Source organism: Amblyomma mixtum, chromosome 4 (assembly GCF_055824585.1).
Source record: "Amblyomma mixtum isolate Tamu chromosome 4, ASM5582458v1, whole genome shotgun sequence".
Classification (NCBI taxonomy): domain Eukaryota; kingdom Metazoa; phylum Arthropoda; class Arachnida; order Ixodida; family Ixodidae; genus Amblyomma; species Amblyomma mixtum.
Window position 1 is genome coordinate 76,717,464 of NC_143015.1, and position 25,590 is coordinate 76,743,053.

The window sequence follows — 25,590 nt, forward strand, 5'->3', positions numbered from 1 at the left end:
CTCACCCCATTTCGCTGGAAAACCAGCCAGCATCCCGCCTCGCGCGGCTAGCATATTTTGTATACCACAAGCGCCACTCCTTCACGGACCTCAGGCGGGCCTTCTGCATTTAACAGCTTGGCCAGCTTGCGCCACAACCGATTCCTTTCTGCAACTGTAAAATTTGGGGGTTGGTCTCTAGAAAATTTAGTAAAATTTCTTCTTGCTGCCGCGTAATTTGAGATGTACTTACCCGTGAAGCCATGGCGCCTTTGAACGATGTTTAGTAGGATTGTGGTAGAACTGTACGCACTTTTTTAGGCCCCGCCCTAATGCGACATGTCGCAAAAGGCGACATGTCGCAAAAGGCGACACCGGGAGAATACCACCCCAGGTGGACTGTACACGAACATTATGTACTTGAGATAGCTCAGTGATTAAAATAATAATTGACCAAAATTAACAAATCAGCTTTTTACTTTTGATTTAAGGCCATCGACATAAAAGCCGAAGTTCAGTTTTTTTTTATCGGCAATGCATTTGGAAATATTTAACATCAAATTAAGCCTTTTTTTATCTCGTAATGTTGGTTTCCTCAAAACACATTTTTAAATTGGTGTCTGGGCATCGTAGTATTGTGGCGGAAATCCGGTTATTTCTTTCTGGGGTATAAAATGGAGAAACGGCTACTGTAATTGCTGGATCAGAAATACAAGCGATGCCATTTTAAAAATGTGCATTGCGGGAAGCCAACTTTACGAGCTAAAACCTGTAGTTTTGATGTTATATATATCGCCGATAAAGAAAATGTAAAAACTGGACTCAGCTGTTATGTTGACGGCCTTCAATTTCTTAATATATTCTTGGCCCCTAACATGAAGAGTATGTGTGTGTTGTGTTGTGTTTAATGGCGCATAAGCGGCTAAGGCTATCATGCGCCAAGAACAAGGTTTAGTAAAATTAGCTCGAGCAAAGTTTGAAGACAAAGTGTATAAAAACGGTGGTGTAAAGGGCCTAAAAGTTATTTTTATTACCTGGCTGATTAAATACAAACTTTTTAGAAATGGCTGTTTGCAGAAGCTTTTAAAAGTTGGTTAACCTCTGTGGACATCCTTGGCTTGCCAAGGATCTCGAGGCCACCAACTACTCAGATAAAAACCTCAGCCTCCTTCTCAGGACTGAGAAAGGGCTGAGGTGTATTGTTTTAATTAGAGAAGCACAGGGTAAGAACATTACAGGTTTTGAAGAACACCGGCTTCCTTTAAAAAGCTAAAAACATCAAGCGGGTGCATGTTCAGCTAAAATCAACGCTGGATGAAATGGAATATGTTTAAGTTCATGTCCGCATTGCTCGCAAACAGGTTTGTCTTTCTTTGTTAGCAGGAAGTTGTGTGTGAGATGAGTGTGTCCAATACGGAGACGGCATAAAATAACTTCGATGAATCGTTTTTGGTGTGAGCATGATTTCCATGCGCCTAGGATGGGTTTTACTAAATGTAGCTTATTATTTCTTTCGATGTTCCATTGCGACTGCCATTTATTCCTTAATTTGCACTGCACCAACCTGATACCATCTTTGTAAGGAATGTACACTTTCTTTATTTCTTTGTTCCGAGCTTTTGCAGCACATTCTTTTGTGTTGTGTTGTGTTGGGTTTATTGGCGCATAAGCAGCTAAGGCTATCATGCGCCAAGAACAAGGTATGGAAAAAATATGCTTGAGCAGAGTGTGAAAACAAAGTTGATAAAAACGGTGGTGTAAAGGGCCTAAAATTTATTTTTATTACCTGGCTGATTAAATACAAACTTTTTAGAAATGGCTGCTTGTAGAAGCTTTTAAGAGTTGGTTGACCTCCGTGGACATCCTTGGCTTGCCAAGGATCTCGAGGCCCCCAACTACTCAGATAAAAAACCTCGGCCTCCCTCTCAGGACTGAGAAAGTGGCTGAGGTGTATCGTTCTAAGTAGAGAAGCACAGGGTCAGAAAATTACAGGTTTTGAAGAAGACCATTCAGCTAAAATCAACGCTGGATGAAATGGGATATGTTCTTTGTAAAATGTAGCAAAATATTTTTTTCTTAATGATTCAAGTTTTGTGCATGATAGTAGTATGTGGTTTACGGTAAGTTCATGTCCGCATTGCTCGCAAACAGGTTTGTCTTTCTTTGTTAGCAGGAAGTTGTGTGTGAGATGTGTGTGTCCTATACGGAGACGGCATAAAATAACTTCGATGAATCGTTTTTGGTGTGAGCATGATTTCCATTCGTCTAGAATGGGTTTTACTAAATGTAGCTTATTATTTCTTTCGGTATTCCATTGCGACTGCCATTTATTTCTTAATTTCCACTGTACCAACTTCATACCATCTTTGTAGGGAATGTACACTTTCTTTATTTCTTTGTTTCGAGCTTTTCCTGCACATTCATCTGCTTTCTCATTGCCAGCGATTCCAATGTGGCTGGGAACCCAGCAAAATTTTATGTCTTGTCCCTGTATTGTGGCGCTTGTTATGTTATGTATGATATCCCCGATTAGTGGTGTCACTGCATTGCTATGGTGAAGTGAGGTTAGTATGCTCAAAGAATCAGTGTAAATGATACTGTTCTGAATGTTCTCATTTATTATTTTTTCTACAGCCACCAAGACTGCGTAACACTCGGCGGTGAAAATGGATGTACACTCAGGTAGCCGTACTATTTTTTCCCAATTATTCTGAACTACAGCACTTCCCACGTAGTGCGCCGATTTTGATCCATCGGTATAAAATGCTTCGTATTCTCCGTATTTTTCGTTGAGTGCTAAATATTCCTGTAATATCTGTTCATTCTGAAATTGTGTTAATGTGAAGTCGCACACAGATGGTAGGCAGTACCAAGGCGGGAGTGGATCAGGTTTGCGGGCAATATTATGTAATACGTTTATTATGTCTAGTTCTTGGCATTTCTTTTCAAAGCGGAGAAGAAGTGGCCTGATTGCGAGGGGTCTGTTGGTAAATAGTGTTCGGGATGGGCACTTTGTAACGAGTGGGTAACAGATGTGTTTAGGCTGGGAACGGATCTTTAAAATGTATGAGCATGTGAGCGTTGTTCTTCTGTCTGCAAGTGGTGGTTCATTGGTTTCTACGTACAGGCTTTTTATTGGTGACGTCCTGTATGCACCAGTTGAAAGGCGCAATCCAGAATTGTGCACAGGATCCAGTCGCTTCAAGTACGATGGCCTTGCTGATCCATACACTATGCAACCATAATCTAGAATGGAACGTACTACAGAGCGATAAATGTGTAGAAGACATACCCGATCAGAACCCCAGTGTTTGCGTGATAGGACTTTCAGTATGTTCAGTGCTAGCGACGCCTTCTTTTTCAGTGCGTTTATGTGAGGCAGGAAAGTTAGTTTTTTGTCGAAGGTGATGCCTAGAAATTTGTGTTCGTTTTTGAAAGGCAGCTCGGTTTGGTTGAGGTGTAATGTTGGATTTGTGTGCAAGCCTCGTTTGAGTGAAAAAAGTAAGGCCACTGTTTTCTGTGTTGAGAACTGGAAACCATTCTTGTCTGCCCATGTTGCCATTTTGTTGATTGTAAGTTGTACTTGTCGTTCGCATGTGGATATATTGGAAGATGTACATGCTATCTGCAGATCATCAACATACATTGAATACATAATGGACCTTGGGATTATTTTTCTAATAGAATTCATTTTTACAACGAAGAGAGTTGTGCTTAAAATGCACCCTTGAGGAACTCCATTTTCCTGAATAAAATCCCTCGAAAGGGTCGAGCCTAGGCGGACATTAAATGAGCGGTTAGACAAAAAGTCTTTAATGGAGTTGAGCATTCTGCCACGGATGCCGAGCTCAGCTAAGTCCTGGAGAATGCCGAACCTCCAGGTTGTATCATATGCTTTTTCTAAATCAAAAAAGACGCTAAGACAGTGTTGTTTGTGTATAAAATCTTCTCTGACAGTATTTTCAAGGCAGACTAAGTGATCTGTAGTGGAGCATCCTTTTTTAAATCCACACTGATGGATATCAAGCAGTTCACAGGATTGAAGAACAAAGGTTAGTCTTATATTTAGGACACTTTCGAAGGATTTGGCGAGGCAACTGGTTAAGGCTATGGGTCTATAACTGCTAGGAGAAGTTGCGGGTTTACCAGGTTTGAGAAACGGTACAATAACAGCTTTCTTCCAGGCTACAGGTATTTTCCCTGACATCCAAACTGTGTTGAAGAATCTTAAAAGTGCTGCTATGGCAGGCTCAGAAAGATGTGCAAGCATTTCATAATGTATATGGTCGGGTCCTGGAGCAGTTTTTTTTTCCGGCAGACAGTACTCTGTTGATTTCTTGGCGGGTAATTAGACTATTGTATTTTTCATTTGCACCTCCAGTTGTTGGCAGCCGCTGTTTTTCAGCTGTATTTTTGTATTTTAAAAAGGACTGCGTGTAGAGTGATGAACTTGAAACTGCAGTGAAATGTTCCCCCAATATGTCTGCCTGTTCCTGTATGCTTGTTTGTGTGCCAGGTGTTGTTAAAAGCGGAATTGTGAATGGTGAAAAGCTACCGTTTAATTTGCGAACCTGCTCCCACATTTTTTTAGATGTCATCTGACTGTTAATGGATGAAACATAACTCTGCCATGATGCTTTCTCGGCACCCCGACGGACGTACCGAGCTTTGGCTCTTGCCTTCTTAAAATTAACGAGATTTTCATGTGTCGGGTACCGGCGAAATTTACCCCAAGCTCTGTTTTGTAGTTTTTTTGCTTCCTTGCACTCTTTTGTCCACCATGTTTTATGACTGTTGCACCACTCCTGACGACTGTGGAATAGCTGTGAGTGCGGCAGTTATGATACAATTAGTGAACTTTTCATTTATCTGGTCGATGGAGAGATTATCTAAAAGTATATTTTCTAAATTTGCCTTTGCTCTAAAAAGTGACCAGTCGGCGAGGTGAAGCTTCCAGCGCCGTGGCCTTGTGGGGATTATCAGAAGGTGAGCTAAAAGACAAATCTAAAAAGGTCATTTTCCCCGAGGCAGGGGAGCAGTAGGTGGCTTTTCCTGTATTTAAAAGACATACATTGTTTGTGAGGATAAAATCTTCGATTATTTGACCCCTAGAGTCACAGTGCTCGCTTCCCCAAAAAATGGAGTGAGCGTTAAAGTCCCCAACTACTAGATACGGTTCTGGAAGTTCATTGATAAGTTCTTGTAAATCGTGGACTGTTAATGTAGAATGTGGAGGAATATATACAGAACAAAGAGAAATTGTTTTATGGCTGACGACACTGACCGCAACGGCTTCAAGTTTTGTTTTGAGTTTTATTTCTCGAGCAGGAACGCCGCTTTGTACGATAATCGCGACGCCTCCAGAGAGTCTATTTGCCTGCTCACGATCGCGTCTAAAAGTTTTATAATGCTTCAGGATGTTCATATGTTGTGGACCTAGATTGGTTTCCTGGAGTAATAAGGCGACGGGTCACATTGACCCTAAAATGTTTTTTATGTCATCGTAATTTCTCAATATTCCTCTACAGTTCCACTGAACTAGAAAAGCCATGTTTTATGTTTTGGGGTAAGAGCAACGAGAGGTTTACTTATGTTCTGGGGCCGTTATGGTAGCCCTGCCTTTTTTTCGCTCAAGAGAGCTGTTCCGCCGCTGTAAAGCAGACGGGCTGGGAGTTTGGTCCATCACCTCGGAAGAGGTGCTGGACGACCGCGAAGAAGCCGCGGGTGTGTGGGTGTCAGGCCTCCCCCGACGGGGGGAAGTCCTGTGGGATGCTGACCTGTGGGCCGGCACTCCCTGGCTTGTAGTTGGCAGAGCAGCTTTCGCTGTCTCGGCCTGGGGCGTGGATGGCACTGCCACAGGCGCGGTGGAAGTGGCCGCGGCAGGTGCCGGAGCGCTGTGTGGTGCTACGCCCCCGCGCACCACATCAGCGAAGTTTGGTTTTGCTGTGAAGGAGAATGAATTGGTAAGCGCAAAACGCCTCCTCGCTTCTTTGAATGAAATGTTTTCTTTAGTCTTAATGGTGATGATTTCTTTTTCCTTTTTCCAGGACGGACACGCCCTGGAGTATGCAGCGTGATCTCCTTCACAATTCGCGCAGCGTAGAGCTGCGTCGCATTCCTGAGACTGGTGGTCCTTTGATGCGCATTTCGCGCAGGTTTTGCGGCCGCGGCAGCTCTGTGAGCCATGGCCAAACTTCTGGCAATTGAAACAGCGACGGGGATTGGGTATGTAATGCCTTACGGTGATTTTCAGGTATCCAACATCGATCATTTCGGGCAAACTGCTGGTGTTAAACGTGAGGACCATATGTTTGGTGTCTATTTCTTTGTTGTCTTTGCGGATTTTGATTCTGTGCACTTCAATTACATTTTGATCGGAAAGTCCTTCAAGCATTTCGGTTTCTGTTAGATGGATGAAGTCAGCCTCTGAGATTACGCCTTTGACTGTGTTGAGGGATCGGTGGGGAGTTACGGAGACCGAGATGTCCCCTATGGAATCGATGTTTGAGAGTTTTGAGCATTGGATGCTCTCACGGAGTTCGAGGAGTAGGTCGCCACTGGACATTTTGGATACCTTGTAGCCAGGCCCTAAGGTATCTGTTAAACATTTGGTTACAAGGAATGGGGATATTATTCGAGCTTGCTTTTCGTCACTGTTGCTATGTATCACATGAAACTTTGTGAATGTAGGTTTCTTTTTCGAAAAAAAGTCTGCTGCCTCGTTCCGCACTCTTTTAAGAGAGCGATCAGGTTTTGAAAGGGGGGGAGCCATAAAAAATTGATGTTTTTCGGTCATGGTGCCAGCCACCCACCATGGAGTCCAACAAGGGGACGCGACAGGAACTTGAAAGAAAGTCCTGCCCACGCCAGCTGTACACCTTAACTATAACCTAATATGACTCAACACAGGGTAGTTGGTCACACACGGTTAACCCTCGCCGCCAGGAAAAAGAGGAAAAAACCAAGAAGGGAGGAGGATACAGGAGAGTTGTAAGAAAGGAGATAGGAAAGTGAAAGATGGAGAGGAGAACAGGAAAAGGCGACTGCCGATTTCCCCCGGTCGGGTCAGGCCGGAGGTGCCGTCTACAGGAAGCTGGGGCCAAAGTGGTGTGTTGCCTCCGCCGAGGGGCCTTAAAGGTCCAGACGCTCGGCATCGACTCAACCACCAGGATCCCCTTTTCCCCGGACACGGCGATGCCACGCACGGCTAAGCGCGGTTGCTCGGGTCCGTGGTAACGCATTGTTCACCCTCATCCCCCTGCGGGGATGTCCCTGCGGATGCTCGGGTTAACCCCGTGGTGTCGCCACTCACCAACGTCTGCATGCTGCAGACGCCTCCCTGCGGGGAAACATGAAGAGTAAAAAACAGTTGATTACTTTTAGTTAATCTTTCAATTAAAAAAGCACTCGGTACAAGATGCCTCAACAATCGAACAAAACAATGAATGCATCAGCGCTATTTGGTTGCCCTAGCAGCAATCTAGCTTCGTATTATAAAGAATGCAAAAAAAAAAGAGGACACAAGTAGTAACGCACATGTACCCCCCGAATTACACAAGCAGTGCACAAGCCTTGAAAACAATGCCTATAAGCTTACTCGGGAGATCCTCAAATCATACGATAGCAATGTGTGCAAGCACACCATAATTGGCCTTGTAAGCAAAAGAAGTCACCTTTTTGTGCGTAGCCCTAGGAAGATAAAATAATGAAACTGTACTCCCACCACGGCTGTTCCTCAAAGAACCACTAGCTGCGAATGCCAAAAATATTTTTTTTTTGTTGTCACGATCCTGGTGGCATGAGTTATGTGAAAAAGGGCTGGAAGATTTTTTACGTTCCTGCTGGTACCGCATGTATTGTAGCATTTCTGAAAGAAATGGCAAAAATTATGGCGTATTAGAGAGCGTTTAAACAAACACTCTATTTTCTGGCAGCGCTTGTCTCTCATCAAATCATTTCTGCCTTCCAGCGCACGCATCTTAAATTAGGCAAAATTTGTTCCAGTAGTTAAACAGTGCATTTTTGCATAATGACCACCATATTAGCCCTTCAAGCTTACAGATTGTCTTCCTGGCGGCACTGAGAAACCTTGCACCTGAGCTTGATCTTGTCAGGTCCCCCAGACACCACCGAGAAATCTGCAAACTTCGGTGGGAGACTCAATGCATCACAGTGGAGAACATTTCAATGGTGATGAAGGAACGGACTTCCTAACCACTCACCACTAGTCTGCAGTGCCTTCCTACCCTCATAGTGGCCATTCTTTTTGTGGTCCCAAAAATTTGGGCAGCAAATCATTAATTAGGGTGAGTTTATTTTGCGACATATGTGTCAACCTTGCATTTAAGTGGCTTGCTGCTTGCTGCTTCAGTGCTTACATGTGAGGAGGAGATTCTTCGCGTTCAGGAGTATAAAAAGAAAAACTTCAACATATGCCTAGACCCAGCTGTGATAATGAGAATGGTCTCCTCCCGAGTACACTGCTTGCATTCGAGGCCCGCATCATCAGCCGCTCTAAGCATGAGGAAAAGAAGCTAAGGAGGCGATCAACAGCCGGCTCGCCGACCTGGAGGACTTGGGACTTTTTCATGAGCGTCACCGTTGTGGTCAGGGAGAGTTTGCCAGGAAAGCGGTGATGGCCGTCCTTGCACACAATACCCTACGACTGCTGGCGGATCTTGCGGCGCGAGTTAGGGACGTGGTAGGCACCGAAATTACGTGCTAAGAATTAGGCCTAGTTTTGCACTACACCTATAGTTTTTCAAGTTAATTCAGAAGTCATGTTCTTGCTTGCTCTTTGTTGATTGTAGTGTAATTGTGATTTGTCGCTTTGTACTAAAATGAATAAATTTTTCTTGAAAACTCATGTGCTTATGTATATAAATCTACAGCAACACCTTACGAAGGTCATGTTCTTGCTTGCTCTTTGTTGATTGTAGTGTAATTGTGATTTGTCGCTTTGTACATAGCTCTGCATTAGATATGGCCAAATAACTGCTTTTGCGTAACTGCTGTGAGACGTGTTGTCCGTCAATAAAACCGCATTCTGTGCTGTGTTTAGTTCATGTTTTCTCCATGGAGAGAGAATGTTACACACACACACAACAACAAGTTGTTGCCTTATAGGGTAGTCCAACGTACTTTTCTACCTCATGCTTAGCAGCTGATGATGTTCAAATAGTTCATGTCCTATCAATATATAACCAAATGCCGCTAAAAGTGGTAACTAAAGTTTCACTCTCGTGCACGGGCATGAAGCAACTGATACTATTTTCAGCAGTGATTAGTGGCCGGTAGCAAAGTGCAATTTACGCTGCGGGCACTTGTATAATCACGTACCATATTCAACTATGAATTCGATTTTTCTCACCAGTTTGAAGCCGCAAATTTCAGCACTTTTATTCAGTTTTTCACGCTGTCTCCTCTCTTCCTCGTTTTGCAGAGCGGTGGTGAAGACCTTGTCTCGGAAGAGTGATAACGTCCCTTAATTAGTTCTCCACTTATGAAGCGATCGGACAAATGGGCAGAATACCTCTGCAGAGGAGCTGTAATGTGCCGCGGTGAAGACCACTGCAGTCTGTAGCTGCAGATCATATGTGGCTCGGCGTAGGAGGCCAAGTTACTTAATGATTCCTTCCAGTCATCAAAGACCTGGTGCGCCAGTGGAATGGCTGGGAAATGCCGGTTTGGGGGACACAATCTCCATCCCTGCTAAGCCACAACCACCAGGCATCGGACAGCTGGAGCCCATGCTTCCGCCCCCGCATGCACAGAATCGGGAAGCCAGCGGACACATGGGTGTTCTTGCTGAACGCACGCGCTAACTTTGCCTATAGAGGTCCTTTCTTTTGCTGGCTTCACTGAAACACCTGTGTCGCCAGAAGAGTTTCCTTCGCTGCAAACTGCAATTTACGGGAACTTAAAGTAGTCTGCAGTTTTTTGTGAGGTTTTCATCATCATTTTGGCAGTAAATGAGTGCCATGAATGGATTGTGGCAAATGCAAGTCCAGCTGCCTTGTTTAACTTTGATGGGTTGCAAAATCTTGTTTCCACTTGCTTCAACTGTAACGAGCACCGACAACACCAACTTAATTTGCTCCTCACGGTGGCTTCAGACAACAAGGCTGAATCAATACACAAAAAGATGGCTTCGGCGGCATCCGACCATTTTAGACCACATCTTTGAAACTTAGGCATTTTGTTAACGCAATTAGCCTTCAGCGCGGCCTTGTTAGGAATCACTACGATGCGCCTTCCTGCTTGGAGGACGCCAAAGCATATTTTTAGACAGGTACACCTCTTAGGAAAGGCCAGGTAACAAATACGAGCGGTTACCAGATGGTTACCGCTCCATTGGTTACCGGATGAGGACATGGACTCAATCGTCGATGGCAGCCAGTACCAGCCAAACATCCCGGCCATGCGCTCGATGCCTACGATGACCGAGCAGGGCCTCGTCCAGTACAAGCCGACCAGCGAGGCAGGCACCTCTTCGGCACTAGCTGTACCTAATGTAAAAGAGTCCGATGGACAGCGACTGAAAACGTATACCAGGATGTATTATTTCCTTGAGCATTTTAACCTACAGAGCGGCGAAAGAAGTGAGAATAAGTGCATGTGTACACATGTGCGTATCTCGCTACATGGGCCCGAAGCCATATATATACGAATGCGCCCACTGCGGCGCGTTTGCCGTGCCAGGATGGCTAGCACATGGGTCAAGCAGTGCGGGCGCACGTTTTGCCACAGCGAATTCTTGATGGTCCACACGGAAGACGGAAAATATATTTTAATTCCGCTACCAAGAGTCCTTCAATGCTCTTTTCTCACGATCTAAACACAGTTTTTGACATACTAGACCTGTAGTGACATCACAGCACAGCACTGTGACATACTATGAACGGCAACGCGTGACATCGACCAGGCACTGTGTCGGCAACTCGGTGGTCGGTGCTGATCGGCAAGTATGGCGTTGCTGATGCACAGGGGTGCAGCCATGGGGAGGGTCCGTGTTCGAACACCCCACCACGAAATTTTCTGAGTGCTATCAGCCCCCCCCCTCTCCTTTCGGCCTTTTTTTCGCACATTCTATTCACACACCGCATCGATATAATAAAATGTAGAAACACAAATAAGAGTGTCGGTCGGTGTACATTATTCACCTGATTGCGGTTATTTTTTTACTTTTGAATATAGTCGACTGCCTAAACTGCTGGAGGTAGCAAATCCAACCTTAAGTTATGTGCCTAGTATTTTCTTGCCCTTTTGCTAGTGCTGCTTTTTGTCTTGTGAATCAGTACCGAGTAACCGTACACTTTACCCTAATACAATAATAGTATTAGGGTACGCATTGTACCCGCTGTTTAAGCTTTTAGTCCAGGCTCCTAAGTTTTCAAATTAAAGATGAAAAATGAAAGAGCTTCAGCTGTGACACGACCCACCTTCCAACATTCGTGGCTCCTACTCATCTATCTATTCGTCGTGTCGCCACGGTCCTTGCTAACTTCTTTTGCGATTTCAATGACTACGCCGTGCCAGCAAAAGGACAAGAATGCCCCAGTTGTTTGTAGTGAACATAACAAAAATGATGCAAAACACAATGTAGTGAAAACAGTTTTCTACTTAGCACTTAATACAAGTCAAGGTGAGCCTTCCAAATTGTAAATGCATCACTGCTTCTAGTTATTTGTTAAGCGCTATTCCGGCAGGACATATTAGCTGCTAGAATAAAAATGGGAAAAAAGAGGCGCACCCAGTAAAATATATCAGCTACTCTTTAACAACGCACTCCAATCTCTGCTTAGTGCAGCAGTGTAAGCATATCTGCATGTTCATTTTGATAATTAGGAAAGAAGAACAAGGCTGCCATTTCTTTGATAAAGGAGCGCCGGGTTGGAAATCTTAGCTGGTCTAAATAGAGGAACAATTTACAGTTCACCCGCCGTGGTGGCTCGGTGGTTATATCGGTTTGTCGCCATTTTCCGCTACAGTAAGATAATTGAACTGCTCCTGTGAAGCCTCCAGTGCTCTAAGCATACCTTCCTTTGTTAGTGTCGCCACCCCGTTACAGCCCACGCTAGGCGTAATTCTCACAGGCCTTTCTTTGTAGTGTAAGCTACACTATGCGGGTTTGTAAGGAGCTTCTCGTGCCCTCACGCGCCATCATACTGCGCAGGTGCGGCAGCCGTGTGACGTCACTAGAGACGCAACTGCATCGCCATCGCCGCCGGTGCGTGCACTCCTCTCCGAAGCTCGGCCGGTCAACGCATTCCAGAGGCATGACGTCACAGTCTCGGCAGAAGCGCCGGAGCCGCATGCGCTCGCCGCTGTCTTTACGACTGCCGCGCTGCGCGCACCGTGCCTATTAATGCGTGGAACATGCCATGCGGTTGATGCAGTGCGCTCTTCGTGGAGGTTAGAGTCGAGCCGCTGCCAGTCGGCGGAGAAGACTGGAAACCCTCAATTCATCAGACCCCGAGGTTGTTGCTTGGCAGTTTAGCCGCTTACACTATATATCCTGGCATAGCAGAGCTAAGCCACAGCCATTTGTGGTTCTTGCGAAAAGCTAAGCCTTAATGAAATGAATATGGAAGCACAAGCACGGCCATTCCAAACTGCCATCAGGGGGGGTGTTTTCAACTTTTCTGCTCAGGTATTTAGTGAAACGTGGTGCATGACTGTGAAAAGTACCCAGCGACTCCTTTTCAGTTTTCAACCATTGATTATAATGATGGTACATGTATCCCTTTAACTACAAAAACAGCCAGCCAAACAAGGTCGTACAGCAAAAGCAGACGACTCCTGCCGCCTACGCCGCCGCTGGGCTTGCAGATGGCGAATAGAATGCGTGATCACATTAGGGCTATTGGTGGCAAGGCAGGCTTAGGGAAAAGAGAAGGAGACTCGTAGCAGATATCAACATGGCTGTGGATAACTGCCAGCAGGCGTGTGTGAGAGGCGATCATATTGGCTTGTATGCGTTCCGGCAGAGTGTTGTAGAGGCCTAGCGCAAGAAGCCGGGCAGAGGAGCTGCCACGGGTAGGCTTTGGTGGCTTTGCAAGTTCTGCGGATGAGGGTGTCTAGTACTTGTGTCGAGGGGGTGAATGAATGGGTGGGAGTAAAAGAGGTGACTTAGGATGAGGGCTTGTACGAGGCACACGGGTTAATGCACTCGAAGCCCTCGATTCCTACAGGTGTTACGGTAGGTAAGATGGATGAATTTGCTCTACATTGGGATTTGCTGGTGAATGTGGTATTTTGGCGGTTCTGTTGTGTACCGTGGGGTGGACCCGCGGGATTTTCCTCTTCAACATGAAAGTTTGGCATCTTCCGCCCATTCCACCACTACGCTAGTACTGCATAGCCGGGCATGCAATCTTCAGAACTAAGCTGCAAGGAATAAATACCGTTTTCATTCAATAATGCGCAATTCCTTCAAAATTTGCTCGAAATTGCCTACTTTAATTCACATAAAAACTAAAAGTACGGTCGGCGATTTTCTTTTAAGCTTTCGTGAAAATCCTTCACTATATGGTAATCCTACCGTAACATTTCAACGGTGCAGTATTTTTTTGCCTCTAAAATATAATATCCGTAGTGGTTGCACCTCCTTTCAGACAGTGATCTTGTCTGAACAGCCCCGAAGGGAAATAATCCCCCTGAACACTACCTGCTACACTTCACACATTTGAATGCGGGGTCTGATTAACCTCAAGATAAAAAGTATGATTACATATAAAGTGCATACACGTATAAATTCAAGGGCGAGGGTGACCAAGTCGTGCAGTAGGCTGTGTGCTCTCGGTACTTTAAAAACTGAAAATACTGCCTGACGCATGTACAGTCGGAACTCCCCGCAGAGCCCAGATATCAAGGCGTCGCACCGTGATTGGTCAGAAACTAAGGAGGTATAGATTTTCGCGGTGCTTGCGGTATTCAGATGAACAGCCAACGGCTGCTTGAAGTACACAGTGAATGGTTTTCAAGTAACAGTGCAAAATCACAGACGGGACACATAGAACAACACACAACGAGAGCTCGCTGTGTGTTCTTGTTGTGTGTGTCCCGTCTGTGTTTTTTGGCGCTGTTACTTTAAGATGAATAACCAACAAGCCCGAGCTGCTGTTCTGTAATGAGGGGTTGTTGCAGGGCGTCATAAGTGGCGCCACCGCCAAAGAGAAAACCGCACGTGATGCGGTTTTGTCTTTCGAAGAGGCGTGTGCATCCACAAGAATGCGGATTGGGTGTCGGACGCATGCAACGAGGCGATATCTCTCTCCGCTCTTTCTTGCTTCTTATTTTCTTTTTGCGGTTTCAAGGCCTAGTGTATGCGTTGTCAGTACCGGAGGCATGAATCTTGCAGAAGTACGACTTGAAATAATACTATCACGTAGGATTCACTTTATTTGTTTCTTTTTCTGCCCCCCCCCCTTCCTAGAAAAAAAAGGACGATATAAAAAACCGCAGTACAGCTATCAAGGACGAAAGAAGGACACGTGACTGCAGCTTGTTTACTTCTTTTATATATATATTTTAGATCATGGTTGCTATGCTGAGCTTCTTTTAAAGACTGCCGACTTGTAACCCTGCACATTATCTACATGAACGAACCTTGTTAAACCTGACGCCATGTCCTTTCGTTCGCGTTGAGATTTTTGCAAACCGGCGTGCCTTCATTAGCTAGGACACATACGCGTATTCGCTGTGTATAACGAGCAAAAGCGTTCAGACAAGATCACTGTCTCAAAAGCTGAGTGGGTTAGCAGACCTTCTCTTCCTTCTTGTGCATACACCAAACTGGTTTGTTTCAAGTGGTACTGTAATTTGAGAGTCTTTGCTGGCCAGTTTTGTTTTTACATGTGTAGAAGGAGGCTACTTTTCTGGCCAGTTTTGTTTTTACATGTGTAGAAGGAGGCTGGCTACTTGTACTTGGTGAAGTTACCTTTTTGGCTGCTGTGAAAATGTGCCCAAGCCAGGCCAGCCCTCACTGAGAGCTTGGAAAGCTTGGGCTAGGCCCAGGCTTGAAGCTGTTGGCCTGGGCTGGGCTCGGGCTTTGAGTCTCAGGCTCAGGCCACAGAATGTGGCCCGTGCACTGCTCTATGACTTGTATCAGACCTAGCAGACACTGCTTATACCAGAGACTAATAGAGCACATCGGTGCAACACAGCTGAAGCTTTTCGTGTTCTGAGAAAGAAAGGTGAATGTAATGACGAACCACCTATTCTGTTGATCTTGTAATTTGTCTATAGTTTTGGACTTTGTAATGTACTGATTGCCACCTCTTACGGTGTCATATTGAGACTAGCACTATTGTAAATAAATTATTATACTGTCTGTCATAGCACAAACACAAAGCAGGAGCATGTTTCATTAGGTAGCAGTTTCTGTATGGTCACTGTGACAAGGCCTTCTATAAAACTTCCTTCTCTTCGCTGTCTTGCGAGAGCTTTTGTTACAAATGTGAAACATGCATTATGTCTTTGGAGGTTGATATTGGGGGTGGCACATTAATTGAGAAGTCAGTCTTGGAGCTCCTCGAGCATTCTAAAAGTGGGCCTGGAAAGTTCGCTCGGACACTATTCCGCCATTTAATTTCCCCCGAGGAGCTGCAAGGCTGCTCCCTGTTTGGACGGCGAAGCAGTCGTACGCAGACCAGATGCAAGCCATTGGACCAGGCAAAGGTCTGGGCAGTTATTAAGCCCTTTACAGATATATTTATGTAGGTTGGTTGATTGGTTTATTGGGGTTTAACGTCCCAAAGCGACTGAGGCTATGAGGGACGCCGTAGTGAAGGGCTACGGAAATTTTGACCACCTGGGGTTCTTTAACATGCACTGACATCGCACAGCACACGGGCCTCTAGAATTTCACCTTCAAGAAATTCAGCCGCCGCGGCCGGGATCGAACCCGCGCCTTTCGGGCCAGCAGCCGAGCACCGTAACCACTGAGCCACCGCGGCGGGGCATATTTACGTAGGCAGACATCTAAAATACTGTTCACAAATCTAAACTGCTCATGTCAAATTTAGAACTGTTGCCGAGAGCTAAAATATTCATTATCGTAGGTTGAATTCACTAAGCTTTTTTTCAAACAAAACAAGAATGCGAAGGAGATAGAGGTTTACAGACAGTACTTTTTTAAAATTGAATATGAGTACTGTAGCTGCCCTACAGAGTCGAATATGAATCGAATATTTGTGCCAGTATTTTCTGCTTTTGCGAATAATCGCACAAATGGAAGAATAGTGTTAAACACTTATGTGCCAAAGCGGTGCTGCTGTACTATGCGAACTTGTGGAATTAAAGCTATAGCTGTTAAAATACACAACACTGATCTCCACTAATATGGGCCGCAACGTGAATTCATTGTTAAATCTGAACATCAAGTTATGCATACACAACAGTTATTTTCCTTTTGATAACGATAAAGAATAAACTAGAGCCACGCCTAAGGGTATGAGAGAGGTGAAAGCATATAAATGAACCATGGCCTCTGAGGCTGCTAAACTTGCCTAATCATTGCCGCGTTGTACAGTTTTAGAGGCCAGGCATGAGCATTACGAATGCTGCCACATAAATGGACCGTGTTGTGGCACTAGATCCTTCATTCCACCGATACTGATCACCACAGGCTGGCATGCAGCATCAGTGAGAGCCATTTTTTGAATAGTTGTTGAAGAAATATACCATGGCGAGAGCCTTATTCGAACATTATGCCAACTATTCAAAAAGTGTTTTAAAGTTCGTAACTCCTTCGATCCGTTCAAATAATTTCGAAAATACACCATTTGCCTCTGCAGGATTTTCTATTTGCACACACCTGACAAAAAGCATATAGTAGACCTCACCAAATGGTATGTAAAAAAAGAGACAAGAATAGGAAAGAATGAGGAATGTCATGCATGTTGAAGCAAAACTGGTGCTGTATGCCTTTATTTTGCAGATGTCATGTACGCATACAGAAATGTAACTGCACCCACTATTGTGACACATATCTGCTAAGGCTGCCTGAAGTAACATTTATATTTGCCCTTGTATATATAGCTTCTGTTTGTGTGTTGTGTTTTATGGCACATAGGCAGCTAAGGCCATCATGCGCCAAGCTCAGGGTATATAATGAGTTTTCTGTAGAATTTTCAAAAATGTCAAAAATCATCGCTGGTGTAGATGGCCTAATAATACTGTATTACCTAGTAATAAGGGAAGAAACGAAATTTAGACATGGCTAATGTTAAAAGTATTAAGAAGGTCAGGTAGTCTCAGCGCCTATCCTTGCCTGGGCAAGGATCCCGAGGCTCCCAACCAGACAAATAAAAACCTCAGCCTTCTTCTCATGAATGAGAAAGTAGCTGAGGTGTATCACCTAATAAAGTGAAATAGCGGATCGAAATTTACAGTTTTTCAAGCACGCCTGCTTCTTTTAAAAAGCTAAAAAGAGAAGGTATGTTAACAATGGCCTTATCATCTAAAAGCAGTGCTGGGTGAAAAGGAATGCATTCGTTATAAAATTCGGTGAAGTATTTTTTTCTTAGTTTTTCCAGTTTCGCACAAGAGAATAAAATGTGGTTAACGGTAAGTTCATCTTCGCATTCTTCGCAAACAGGTTTGTTTTGTTTTGTTAGCAGGAAGTTATGTGTAAGGTGAGTGTGGCCTATTCGGAGACGGCAGAGAATCCCTTCCTTGAAGCGTTCCTGGTGGTCACACGACCTCCATTCCCCTAAAACCGGCTTTACTAAGTGTAGTTTATTATTGACTTCACTGTTCCAAGCCGACTGCCATTTCTTCCTTAATTTCCGTTGTACTAATTTTATGCAATCGTTAAAAGGTATGTTTACTTTTTTCGTTTCCATCCTACGAGCTTGAGCAGCGCACAAGTCTGCTTTCTCGTTCCCTTTTATTCCGATATGACTCTATTTTGTCTTTTAGCTGCGGCTGTTACTATGCTGTGTATAATGTCACCAAGAATAGGAGTGGTAGCGTTTCTAGCGTGGAGAGCTGTAAGCACACTTAAGGAATCTGTGTAGATTATACTGTTTGTGAGGTGCTCCTTTAATATTTTGTCGATGGCCAGCCAGACTGCGTAACATTCTGCAGTGAAGATGGATGCGCAATTTGGAAGTCTTACTGTTTTCTCCGAATTACCTCGCACCACTGCACTTCCTACGTAAAAATCTGTTTTTGAGCCATCTGTATAAAAATCTGTGAACTTACTGTATTTTTGCTCGAGTGCAAGAAATTCTTGTAGTATATGTTGTCGTGGAGTTTGTTTTTTATGAAATTGAGTAAGGGTAAAATCACAGATTTTAGGAAAATTGTACCATGGAGGCAGTGGGTCTTGTCTTCGAGCAATGTCGGGTAATGCATCTTGTAGGCCGAGGTTTTGGCACATCTCTTCAAAACGCAGGAGGAGTGGAGAGATTATCTAAAAGTATATTTTCTAAATTTGCCTTTTCTCTTTAAAAAGTGACCAGTCGGCGAGGTGAAGCTTCCAGCGCCGTGGCCTTGTGGGGATTATTTCCGGTGGGGATGCTAAAGTGATTAGTATAGGGAGGTGGTCACTGCCGTATGGGTTGTCAATGATATCCCATTTAAAATCATTAAAAACAGAAGGTGAGCTAAATGACAAGTCTAAAAGGGACATTTTCCCCGAGGTAGGGGAGCAGTAGGTGGCTTTTCCTGTATTTAAAAGACATACATTGTTTGTGATGATAAAATCTTCGATTACTTGACCCTTAGAGTCACAGCGCTCGCTTCCCCAAAAAGGGGAGTGAGCGTTGAAGTCCACAACTGTTAGATACGGTTCTGGAAGTTCATTGATAATATATAGTTAGTTAGATATATTGATTTTTATGGCGCAAAAGCAACTGAGGCTATGCTGCGCCAAACACAAGGTTAGAGTTTTTGTTAATGGTGAAGCTTTTTAAAAATACTTAGAGTTTGTTTAAAACGTTGGCTTCCTTGAGAAACCTAAAAATACATGAAATGTCAACCAGTGCTCGATCACCTAAGAGTAGCATGGGGTGTAATGGGATGCTTTCCCTGTAAAATGTTGTGAAATATTTCTTTCTTAGTTCTTCTAGTTTTATGCATGAAATTAAAATGTGGTTCACTGTGAGTTCAGCACCACACATTTCACAGAGAGGTTTGTTTTGTTTGGCTAGCAGAAAGTTGTGCGTGAGGTGGGTGTGTCCAATGCGGAGCCGACATAAAATAACTTCGGTAAAACGTTCTTGATGCCTACATGATTGCCATTCCTCTAAAATTGGTTTCACAGAATGTAATTTGTTGTTTACGTGATCTTGCCATGCGGCCTGCCACTTATTTCTGAGTTTACTGTTGATAAACTTTAAGCAATCCCTGTGCGGTATGCTCACTTGTTTTATTTGGCCATTCCGGGCTTGTGCAGCGCATACATCTGCTTTTTCATTACCTACGATTCCAACATGGCTAGGAACCCAGCAGAATTTAATGTTATGTTTTTGTTTTGTGATTTTAACAATGTTATGTATGATGTTACCTATTATGGGTTCAGCAGCATTTCTGGAGTGCAGTGCTTTGAGCATACTCAGGGAATCGGTGTAAATGATGCTATTTTTGATATTCTCTCTTACTATTTTTTCCACAGCTACAAAGATGGCATAACACTCAGCAGTAAAAACCGATGCGAATTCTGGTAGACGCATTATCTGTTTGTTTTTTCCCTGGATTACTGCACTTCCAACGTGACTTTCTGTTTTTGAGCCATCGGCATAAAATTCAATGTAAGTGTCATACTTTTCTTGTAGTGCAAAGAATTCCTGTAATATGTACTCATTTGGTGTTTGCTTTTTATCTAAATGTGTCATTGTGAGGTCACATACTGAAGGCAGGCTGTACCATGGTGGTAAATATTCATTCCTTTGTGCAATATTCGGTAGGGTATCTAGTACTGTTAGCTCTTCACATTTATCTTCAAAGCGCAGCAGTAATGGTCTGATAGAATGTGTTGATGAATAATCTTTTAGATGGGCACTTGGTGACAACTGGATGGCAGAGATGTTTCGGAAGAGAACGGATTTTTAAGACATATGAGCATGTAAGGGCGATTCTTCGATCCTCAAGAGCGGCTTCATTAGTTTCAACGTAAAGGCTAACTACTGGTGATGTTCTGTATGCTCCAGATGATAGGCGCAGACCGAGATTATGAATGGGGTCTAATCTTTTTAAGTAGGATGCTCTTGCCGAACCATATACTATGCACCCGTAGTCCAGCTTGGAGCGCACCAGAGAGCGATATATTTGTAAAAGGCTTGCTCTATCGGACCCCCACCGCTTCCGTGAGAGAACTTTTAAGATATTGAGGACTTGAGAAGCTTTCTTTTAAGGTTGTTAATGTGTGGTAGAAATGTGAGTTTCTTGTCGAAAGTTAGGCCTAAAAATTTGTGTTCTTGTTTAATTGGTAGCGCAGTGTGATTCAGGTATAGACTGGGATCGACCTGTAGGCCTCGTCGCAATGAAAAAAGAACAGCTACTGTTTTTTGAGGAGAAAATTTAAACCCATTTATGTCTCTGCCCAAGCACCTAGTTTATTTAGTGTGATTTGTATTTGTCTCTCACAGGTTGATATGCTAGAGGACGTGCATGCTATTTGTAGGTCGTCTACATAGACTGAAATACATTATGGACTTGGGTATTACTTTAGCTAAGGAATTCATTTTTACTATGAAGAGTGTCGTGCTTAGAATGCACCCCTAGGGTACGCCGTTCTCTTGGGTGAAAGTCATGGAGAGAGTTGCTCCTAGGCGGACTCGGAATGTGCGGTTAGCCAGGAAGTCGTTCAAGCAGTTCAACATCCTGCCGCGGATACCTAGCTCTGCTAGGTCACGGAGGATGCCGAACTTCCACGTAGTATCGTAGGCCTTCTCCAAGTCGAAGAAGACCCCAATACAGTGCTGCTTGTGGATGAACGCCTCCCGGATGGTGTTTTCTAGACGGACAAGGTGATCTGTGGTCGAGCATGCTTTTTTAAACCCGCATTGGTGTGTATCTAATAGTTGCCGAGATTCAAGTATGAAGGTCAATCTAATGTTTATTACACTTTCGAAAGATTTAGCAATGCAGCTGGTGAGGGCTATTGGTCTGTAACTGCTAGGACTTGTTGGTGGTTTTCCGGGTTTGAGAAAGGGTATTATGACTGCTTTTTTCCACTCGTCAGGTATATTTCCAGTTATCCAGATTTTATTAAAGAATTTTAACAGTGCCTCTACAGCAGCCTCCGGGAGATGGGCAAGCATAGCGTAATGCACATTGTCCGGTCCTGGTGCTGTCTTTTTTCCAGAAGATACCTTATTTAATTCTTGCAGTGTGAGAGGCTGGTTGTAATCCTCATGTATACCTGCTCCGGATGGGAATTTTTGTTTTTCAGCTATTGCTTTGTGTTTTTGAAATGTGTTTGTGTAGTTGGATGAACTTGAGATCTCAGCAAAATGCTCGCCTAATATGTTGGCCTGTTCTTCTAAAGATGTTTGTGTCCCGGGTGCTGTTAAGAGAGGAAGTGTGAAAGGGGTATGGTCACCAGTAAATTTACGAACTTTGATGTTATTGAACTATTTATTGAGGAGACATATTTCTGCCAAGAGGTTTTTTCTGCATTTCTTCGCACATAGCGCGCTCTGGCTTTTGCCTTCTTAAAGGTAAGTAAGTTCTCTGCAGTGGGATATCGACGCAGAGTGCTCCACGCTTTGTTTTGTTGTTTTTTTGCTAATGTGCATTCTTTTGTCCACCACACTTTGTGTTTCTTTTGTGCGAGTCCTGTTGTTTGTGGTATAGCGAGTGTTGCGGCCGATATTATGCATTCAGTAAACTTCTCATTAATTTCATCTGTGCTTAGGTCGTCACAAAATTCCTTTTCCAGAGTGGCACTTTTTGTAAAAAGTGACCAGTCGGCGAGCTGAATTTTCCAGCGCCGTGGCCTTGTGGGGATGATTGGAGTAGACGATGAGAGCCTGATGACGGTAGGTAAGTGATCGCTGCCCATGGGGTCATTTAAAACATCCCATTTAAAATCGTTAAAAAGTAATGGTGATGCGAAAGCTAAATCGAGAGAGCTCATTTTTGCTGTGCTTGGACAGCAATATGTGGCTTTTCCCGTATTTAAAAGACAGACATTATTCGAAAGTATAAAATCTCGATTGTTTGGCCTCTAGAGTCACAGCGTTCGCTTCCCCAAAACGGAGAGTGCGCGTTAAAATCGCCAACTACCAGAAATGGCTCCGGCAGTTCATCGATCAGGCCTTCTAGATCTTGGCATGTTAATGTGATGTGTGGGGGAAGATATACAGAACATATTGTTATGGTTTTGTAGCTGATGACGCTAACTGCAACCGCCTCAAGTTTTGTTTTCAGTTTGATTTCTTGAGCCGGGACGCCGCTTTGGATGATGATTGCGACGCTTCCCGACAGTCTATTTGCATGTTCGCGATCACGCCTAAAAGTTGTATAATGTTTTAAGATATTTGAATGTTGTGGACCAAGATTCGTCTCCTGGAGACATAGAGAGCTAGAGGCATCACTGACCCTAGAATATGAGTTATAATCACTGTAGTTCCTCAACATTCCTCTACAGTTCCACTGAACCACAAATGTCATGTTTGTTTTTTGGGTGGGAATGGAACGGAAGAAGTTTACTGTTCTGGGCCCGTTACCGGGGTTCTATCTTTTCTTCGCTCGTGAGAGCTGGTCCGCCGCTGCAAAGCGGGCGGAGTGTTAGTTGTATCCATCACCTCACCAGAGGTGCTGGAGGACCGCGAAGCCGCGGATGTTTTGGTGTCGGGCCTCCCCCGACGGGGGGAAGTCCTGCGGGATGCTGACCCGTAGGCCGGCATTCCCTGGCTTGGAGTTGGCAGAGCAGCCTTGGCTGTCTCTGCCTGGGGTGTTGATGGCACTGCCACTGGCGCGGTGGGAGTGGCCGCGGCAGATGCCGGAGTGCTGCGTGGTGCACCGCCCCTGCGCGCCACGTCAGCATAGTTTGGTTTGGCTGTGAAAGAGAATGTATTTGTCAGTGCAAAACGCCTTCTGGCTTCTTTGAATGAGATGTTTTCTTTGGTCTTAATGGTGATGATTTCCTTCTCCTTTTTCCAGGACGGACATGCCCTGGAGTACGCAGCGTGGTCGCCTTCACAGTTAGCGCAGCGTAGAGCTGCGTCGCATTCCTCAGAATGGTGGTCCTGCGGCCGCGGCAACTCTGTGATCCGTGGCCAAACCGTTGACAATTAAAGCACCTTCGGGGGTTCGGGATGTAGTGTCTTACATTTTACTTTGAGGTATCCAACGTCGATGGTTTCTGGCAATGTGCATGTGTTGAAAGTCAGGACCAGGTGTTTGGTATCTATATCTTTGTTGTCCTTGCGGATTTTGATTCGGTACACATCAATGACGTTTTGATCGGAAAGGCCTTCAAGCATTTCTTTTTCTGTGAGATGTAGAAAATCATTTTCTGAGATGACGCCACGGACAGTGTTGAGGGATCGGTGTGCAGTGATGGAGACAGGTGTGTCCCCAATAGACACTATGTTACAGAGTTTGGAAGTTTGAACATTATCTCGGAGTTCCAGCAATAGATCGCCGCTGGCCATTTTTGATACTTTCGATACGATGAAGGGGGATAGAATTCTGGCCTGTTTATCTTGCACTTCACTGTGGACGACATGGAATTTGGCGAATGTTGGTCTCTTTTTGGAAAAAAAGTACGAGAGTGATCAAGTTTGGAAAGGGGGGGAGCCATAAAAAATTGATGTTTTTCGGTCATGGTGCCAGCCACCCACCATGGAGCCCAACAAGGGGACGGGACAGGAACTTGAAAGCAAGTCCTGCCCACGCCAGCTGTACACCTTAACTATAACCTAATATGACTCAACACAGGGTAGTTGGTCACACACGGTTAACCCTCGCCGCCAGGAAAAAGAGGAAAAAACGAAGAAGAGAGTAGGATACAGGAAAGTTGTAAGAAAGGGAATAGGAAAGGGAAAGATAGAGGGGAGGACAGGAAAAGGCGACTGCCGATTTCCTCCGGTTGGGTCAGGCCGGAGGTGCCGTCTGCAGGAAGCTGGGGCCAAAGTGGTGTGTTGCCTCCGCCGAGGGGCCTTAAGGGTCCAAACGCTCGGCATCGGCTCAACCACCAGGATCCCCTTTTCCCCGGACACGGCGATGCCACGCACGGCTAAGCGCGGATGCTCGGGTCCGTGGTGACGCATTGTTCACCATCATCCCCCTGAGGGGATGTCCCTGCGGATGCTCGGGTTAACCCCGTGGTGTCGCCACTCACCAACGTCTGCATGCTGCAGACGCCTCCCTGCGGGGAGTATATTATAGCTTCTCATTGCACAATTGAAAGGGGTGGCTGCATTCATTATATCATTGGTTATAGGTTTAAGGAGCAAACAAGAGTTAAACGGACAAGGAAGGGAAGTTTCAAGAGTCGAATTGGCTAAGGCACACATGATTGTCGCAGAAATGTGAGAGTTATACACAACACATCAAGTGCCTTGGCACAAGACTTTTTTATATGCTCGACATCAGTTTGCTGTATTTGTTTTCAGGATTTACATGCAGCAAGTTTCGAGATGCCAGTGTGGCCGAAATAAAGAGCAGCCTAGCAAGCTTCCTGGCACGCCTCAGTCGCCAACAGCAACAGTCAGCAACAGTCACCTGCTGAGGCATAACTAATTGTTGGGTTTTTATTTTTTTTTTAATGTTGAATGACTGCTTTATGGCACGACATATGCAAGCATTGAACCCCTTCGACTGTATGCAGAAGGAGAATGCTCCACTCTCCTAGATGGTGTTAATCCTATTTTCACCCGATGAAATTTCACCATCATATTGTACTACCGTAAACGATGGAAGTCTCTTTGAAAAAAAATAATGCCTCTTAATTCCCGCCTCGACACCGTACATGGCTTTCGTTAGCTTGACCATGAGGAGAGAGCAGCTGTAGCCCACGCTGCAGTGGATGTAGGGCAGATGGAACAGGTTTCTATCTCAGCACAGGAGATCAACTTGCCGTGCCAGAAGCTCTGCTTTCAACCAGTTGCGCAGGCACTATATATGCACCAAAGAAGCGTAGCCATATGGGTCATGACACTCAGACTGGGCGTTGTCATGTGTTTTTCCTTGCTCCGAATTCCACGAACTTTCTCAGCACAGCTCTTGCACACTTCTGAACGTATAACGTTGCAAATGCTGCTGAAAAGAGAGCTACGGAACCGTCTAAAATTGAGTCACAAGTTTTTGAAATAGAGCATAGTGGGGCCAAAGAAGCATTTATTTACCAGAGGTGCCGTATGGCAGAAAGACGTACTGAATAAAAAGAGGAAATTTTCTTTTGTCAACAACCTGTTTGAAGATCAAATATACCAAGGAGCGCTCGCAGGTCAGCTGCATGCTGTTGGGTAACTTTTGCTCCTTGAAAGAGACGTGGTTTTGATTCCGGCCGTGGCGGTCGTATTTCGATGGAGGCGAAATAGACTCCCGTGTAGTGTGCGATGTGTCATTCTGCTGTAGGTAACACAGCTGATTCAAGGGGAAATAATTCTCAGAGGCTCGTGTGCTGTGCGATGTCAGTGCACGTTAAAG

The 25,590-nt window shown here is 44.6% G+C and overlaps 1 protein-coding gene across 3 annotated transcripts in view; it reads right to left on the bottom strand.

Moving 5' to 3' along the window:
* The window catches only part of LOC149347109 (uncharacterized), a 71,309-nt gene extending 45,719 nt beyond the window's left edge, over positions 1 to 25,590 (bottom strand). The window contains exons 1-2 of one of the 3 annotated variants that reach the window (XR_016292498.1): positions 10,315 to 25,590; positions 6 to 154 (exon numbers count right to left, since the gene is read on the bottom strand). The gene's annotated coding sequence lies outside the window, so the exon portion shown is untranslated. Of the gene's footprint in view, positions 1 to 5 lie in introns of all 3 variants that reach the window. The other 2 variants (XR_016292497.1, XM_089586873.1) reach the window with 2 other exon arrangements.